Genomic DNA, 6,801 nt, shown 5'->3' on the forward strand with positions numbered 1-6,801 from the left:
ATTTATATAGATTCTGTTAAAAAGTATCAAGTATATTTTATAGCAAAAAAAGTTCACAGATTAAAATTTATAGACAAAAAACTATGTATAACTAGAACTACAATTATTTAGACATCGAACTTCTTTTGGTGTCTAAGATTGAATAATAATAAAAAATTTGTTATTACCATAAATATTTTAAAAAGCATTCTTCTCTTTAAGATATTTAATAAATAAGTAACAAATATAATTTAAATAATTATTATATTGAACTATTTCCCTATTTTACTTTGCCTTAAAGTTATAATATTATTTTAAGTTGTCATGTTTTAATTTACTTAGATATTAGAACAAATTGCAAAAATTACTATTGCAAATCAATTTTATAATAATTAGAAAGAATATATTAAACTTTGTCTTATTGTTTAAATAAAGTTAATTTAATTCAAATTTATAAAAATAGAAACTTTGCCTTATTGTTACAAGATATTTTATGAAAACTAAAATGAAATAAATTAAAAAGTTTTCTAAATATTTATAATCTTAATTTATTCGAAAAATTTTTGATATAAAAATAATTTATATCCTGAAAAATTAATTTTAAAATTATTACGTGCAGAAATTTTTTGCTTTAGATAAACTGAAGGAAAAAGTGGAAACACTTAAATGAATTGTAATGTAAAAATAAAAACCTTTTCTAAATAATTTCACTGTTATATTATTTCAAACTGTCATGTACCAGAATATTAAGACAAATATCCACCAAGAAAATAATTAATTCTATTATTGATGATAAAACTATTACTCGACCAAATTATTTGTAATCTTCTCATATTTTATAAATTAGACCAGGAGTATGTCGTGTTTTAGATAAAGTGAATGAAAAAACTGGAAAAGCTTAAATAAAATAAACTAATTTAATCTATTAATGTAAAAATAAAAAAAAAATTCAATAATAATTTTGTTTTGGTGTTATATTATTTCATAGAATTGTGTTTTAATTTTCTCGGATATTAAAACATTTAATAATTAATACAAAAAGAAGGGGGACGCTTGGATAGTCAAGTCCGTCTGTGGCTTTTTTTCCTTTGCTTCCCCAAACGCTTTTTTTCTTGTTAATTACCATAAAATATTTCCATGTTCGCTATAATGATTAATCATAAACTGATTTTACTACTATTGCTAATGTCTGGCATAGAATCTAACCCTGGACCTCGACAGAAAACACCTTCAAAAAGAGGAAGTCCACCTACTAACCGCTCATATTAACTATCTAACTATGCAAAATCATCTGGATCCGAAACTAATCTAATAACCGACTATACAGCAAGAAGAAGAACAGTTTGTCCAAATACATCAGGTGAGAATTCTAAATCTAATAGTTTAATAGAGTTAACTAATCCAGAGTCATCAGACATCTCAACTGCAGAGTTATGGCTAAAGATAGCTGAACTTATTACTGCTAGCAACCAAAAGACAGATAACCAATTTACGCTTATTCGTGATGAAATTAAAAATATTTACACCGAAATTATAGAATTCAAAAAACAACTACAATTGGTGAATGAAAAATACGAAAAAATTGAATTAGAATTAACTAAACTGGATACTTACAAAAAACAAATACAATTAGACTTGACGCTAAGAATAATGCTATTAATAATAATAAGTTAATAATTTACGATTTTACAAATATTATGATAGATAAGAATCATAAAGAACTATTAGACTTTCAAGCATTTGTTAGTAAAAAGCCAAACAATGAAGAAGAAAACATAAAATCTATTCATAATATACCCAATCCTAGAATTAACATTAAATGTATAACTTTAAAAATAGAACAAATACGAAATAATATATTGATGTAGTTTAATCAGTTAAAACAAAGTAAAATATTAGGAGAATGGAAGAATGTAAATCTAACTGCAGACTTAGTTAAGGATTCACGGCTAAGAAGAAAAATGCTTTTGCCTTATTACATCGATCTAAAAACAACGTGGTTACCAAATTAAATTAAGAGATGATTATTTCATAATAAATCAGCATAAAATTACTTATAGTTTAACTCAGAATCAACTAGTTTACGCCGAAGATTTTTTAGAGTATACTCCTCCGGAAGTTCTGTCAAATCGAACAACCTAGTCAATAAAAAAAAAGAAAGAAAGAAAGAAAGAACAAATATTGGAGAGATTAAATTTAATAAAAAAAAACTGTTAACTACATACTGGTTTTACTACATCTTACTAATTCAACTATAAAATCGTTATTTAAAAAGCTTATAATAATTTTGATATACACTACTCCAAAACAACTAGAAATTATAAATAAAATATTCGATCAATGTGAAAATTGCAAAACATATTTCTCCAAACATTATAATGATAGGCGATATGAATGCCTGAATAGCTCAACAGATGGATACGTTATATTATGGTCTCAATTCATTAAGATTCAATAACAGAGAATCCAAAGATAAAAAAATATAATAAACTTGGAATGCAACTGCTCAAATATACACATGAACTACAGTTACATATTATGAATGGAAGTGTAAGATTTGACTGTCCTACTGAATTTACATATATAAATCATAATGGATGTTCGGTAATAGAATTAACTATTTGCTCAGAACTCATGTCGGATCTATGTGTATTTATTCAAATTTTGAATTGTGATATGTATGATATACAACTAAAACGTTTTATGTAATTTTTCTTTCTCTGTAAAATTATTTGTTTGTAAAAAAAACATAAGATGTAAAACAAACTGCTACGGCTTTTTCATGTTTTCATGTATAAAATAACCCCCTGTAACAAGGATTTATACCTTAGTACAATAAAAACTTTGATTGATTGATATTAAATAAAAAAAATAATTAATACAAAAACTTTGCCTTATTGTTAAAATAAAATTAATTTAATTCAAATTTATAAAAACATTTAAAAATTCATAGATTAAATTTTATACACAAAAAACTTTTTAAAAACTAGAACTACAATTATTTAGACATCGAACTTCTTTTGGTGTCTAAGATTGAATAATAATAAAAAGTTTGTTATTACCACAAATATTTTAAAAAGCATTCTTCTCTATACGATATTTATTAAATAAGTAACAAGTATAATTTAAATAATTATTATATCGAACTATTTTCCTATTTTACTTTGCCTTATTGTTATATTATTATTTTAAGTTGTGTTTTAATATTAGAACAAATTGTAAAAATTATTACTGCAAATTAATTTTATAATAAGTAGAAAGAATATATTAAACTAATAATAATAAGACATAAACTTTGTCTTATTATTATTAGTTTTATTATACATAACATAAATAAAAAAAATAAGAAAAAACTTTGTCTTATTGTTAAAATAAAATTAATTTTATGATCTGAAATAATTCCATTCGACAAATTTTTATTTGCAATTTAAAAAATTTTAATGTAAATTTAATTTTGTGATCAGTTGGCTCAATCTAGGGTTTCTCAAACAGGATTCCGGGATCCCGGGATCCCGGTTGTTTTTTTAACCCGGGAAATATCCCGGGAAATTTTTCTTATCCCGGGAAATCCCGCAAATTTCTTAAAAATTCATTTTTTTTTCTTATTTTGCGTTAAGGTTGAGGAATTTTGCAAATAGAAAGCATAATTAACTCATTCACTGTCAGAATACATTTGTATTTATTAATTTTAAACCTACCTATTAGTTTTTTTAATTTTTTGCTCGTTATAGCATGTCACAAATGGTCAATAATCAATATATATCATATTTGTGGCAGGACTATAAAAATTCTTTACTTGTCGGAACCTGTAATATCTGGAATAATTGTGCTTACGCTGTCTTGAGTTTTAACCATGCCCGGTAGCTTCAATAAATGCCTGACGCCAGATTGTGCAAATTGGGCAAGGATACAAACGAGTACAAAGTCTGCAAGTATGAAGTTTTTCTTCATAAACCTGATTATTAAAGCCAAATGAATTGCCGAATTATCGAGCTCTAAGCTTGATGCCGCTATTAAAGCAGCCAAGGTAGACAAATCAAGAATACTAGAGAGCGAAAGAAGTACTACAATCTCGAAAACGAACTCGAAATCTTCCAGGCTACAGGTGAAAAAACACATAATATCTGTCTTCTCTTAAATGCATTAAACACTATTCCAATCACATCAATTGAATCGGAAAGGGCATTCTCGGTGGCAAGACTTTTCATTACTAAAATAAGAATTAGAGTGAGTTATCGGAGTATTGACCATCTTTGCTTTTTAAAATCTTATAAAAGTTTGCAATATTTTGTATTATATTTTATTTAAAAAACGAAAATTACCTTCTAAATTAGAAGTTCATTTTTTTAATTTTTAACTCAATTCAAAACATTTTTTTTGTTGTTGTTGTATGCAGTTTCCAGCAAACTTTAATTAATTTTTTTCTATTTGTGAAAATTTCTACGTTATTTAAAGGTAATTTTTATTATAGGCCTATAGACCTTACACAGCATTATTAATATGATTTTGGAGGTTACAGAACTTTAAAATTACTTTAAAAAATGGAAAATAATTATATCATTTGATTTCAAGATATTTTGTATACCTTAAAAATAATTAATTTTATCCCGGGATTTCCCGGGATCCCGGGAAACAGTTCACTTTTATCCCGGGATCCCGGGACAAGCAAAAGACCGGGAAATGAGAAACCCTAGCTCAAACCACTACTACTGAGGGAAGACGTAATGCGGAAGGTGCCTGACAGATGTATAGTGGTGCCTCGTATAACGTACTTAATCCGTTCCAGGTGCATGTCCGTTAAGTGAAAAGTCCGTTATACGAAACACATTTTCCCATAGAAATACATGTTAAAACATATAATTCGTTCCTCGGCATAAAATAACCGTATTGTACTATAAAAAATGAAAATGGAGCAGTCACCAATTATGCCAGGTAGTCAGATGTTGTGAGGAGGAGGTGGAGGAACACTTTCTTTACACATTCATACAGATACAGACTTTTTACACATTGCAGAAGGTCTGTTTTTATTGTTTTTAAATTGGAGTCAGATTCAGGAGAGGCTATCGGAGCTTGCAGGGTCATCTCTTGTTTCATCCTTTGTTTTTTGGCAGCTGGCTTCTTGAAAAATATGTCCAAGGTGGTCTGTTTCTTTCTCTTCTTCAACACCTGTCGAAAATGACGGGCAAGGGGGGTCATTGTAGAAATCATTGATCTTGTTGGCCTCAGCTCTGTTCGGATAATGAGTGTTGGTAAACTCCCGAACTTCTCCCCCTTTGACAAGGAACTTTTTGTCAAATTTCACTCCTTCTGATAATGTCTTGCTTTGTTTCAATTCAAATCACCTTTCTGTTTATTTAGAAGCCATGATTTTCACAACACTCGAATAAATGTAAATACCCTGCACTGAGGTAATGTACGTAATAAACAAGGGAGCGAGCCGAATCTCAACGGGAACTCTGTACTTCCGATATACTAATAATATACAGTAGACCCCCCTATAACGCTTAGATACGTTCCACGCTAACCGAAAATTACGTTGTAGGAGTGAGCCAATCGCAGCCCGATAGGTGGGAACTTTACGGACTAAGGCTGTTCGAAAGGTTTTCTTCTATAAAATTAACCGATTCTAGACTAATTCCACTCAACATTTCCAAAACNAAATAGCAGATTGTCATTGGCAACGGCAAAAGAGTGGAAACATCATTCGCACTTGTTCGCAGAAAGACCGTTGTTCGCCTCACGTAACTGCCGAACGGAAAGTCCGTTGTATGAAGCCAGTCCGTTGCTCGAGTCACGTAACGGCCAAACAGAAAGTCCGTTGTTCACAGCGTCCGTTATTCGAGGCGTATGTTATACGAGGCACCACTGTACATAAGATACAACCTATCTATGTAACAGACTGAAGAGGGCGAAAGCCAAAATGCGTATCTACATGGATTAAAAGTTGATGATGAAACTATTTGCCAACTGTCAATAAATTCAACAAGTCGTGACATTGAACGAAACAAAACAACAACAAGAAGACACGGTTTCGACAAATAAATAAAACAATAAAGTTAACGTTAATTACGATGTTTCAATTCTATAGCAAATTTATAGTACGTTTTCAGGCTGCACGAGATTTACTTTTCTATTAAAATCGGGAAATATAATATCGAATCATTATAAATTAATACGTATATAACGCACAAAACCTTACTATGTGCATCCATTAATGTATAGTGATAATTATTAATTTTATAGCAGGGGATAGAATATAACGGAAGAATTTCCAGGAGTTTATAAACTGATCTAGTTACCTTTCTAATTCCAATTCTATTCTGTTTAGTCGAATAGTTGACTATAAAGTAATCTGTAATGAATATAATATTTCTACAGTTATAGAAAATAATAGAATTTAGCGCACCATAGCGATAAAAATACATGGGCATGTCATATTCGAAAATAAAAATTTAAATCACATAAAGAATATTTGTTGACAAATTGAGAATTTATTTAAATTACAGCATTAAATGATTTTAACATTATTTTACTCACCGTTCTGGTAATGACTATCACGGTTTTATGGCATAATGTATCTGTAATTCTGTAGGAATGTTATGAATTATTCAGAGGAGCTCAATGTAATCAATGTGACCAATATACAAACTGGTTTATTATTTATTTTTAATATCGTCTCCGAATAATAGAAAAATATTTCGTAATTATAAGTTTACGTATTAAATAATAATTAGACACCTTGAATTTTTAATTTAAAAAATAAAATATTTTCCTGGTAGAAAAGTTCTGAGGCTACTTATTCTTAATTACGTTAAAATCATG

General features: G+C 28.6%; 1 protein-coding gene across 1 annotated transcript in view; it reads right to left on the reverse strand.

Moving 5' to 3' along the window:
* Positions 1-6,564, reverse strand: part of LOC111616196 (patched domain-containing protein 3-like) — a 33,807-nt gene extending 27,243 nt beyond the window's left edge. The window contains exon 1 of the mRNA XM_023357619.1: positions 6,517-6,564. The gene's annotated coding sequence lies outside the window, so the exon portion shown is untranslated. The remainder of the gene's footprint in view (positions 1-6,516) is intronic.
* Between the last annotated feature and the right edge of the window lie 237 nt (positions 6,565-6,801).

Source organism: Centruroides sculpturatus, unplaced genomic scaffold (assembly GCF_000671375.1).
Source record: "Centruroides sculpturatus isolate CEXI.00-Female unplaced genomic scaffold, Cexi_2.0 scaffold1878, whole genome shotgun sequence".
Lineage (NCBI taxonomy): Eukaryota > Metazoa > Arthropoda > Arachnida > Scorpiones > Buthidae > Centruroides > Centruroides sculpturatus.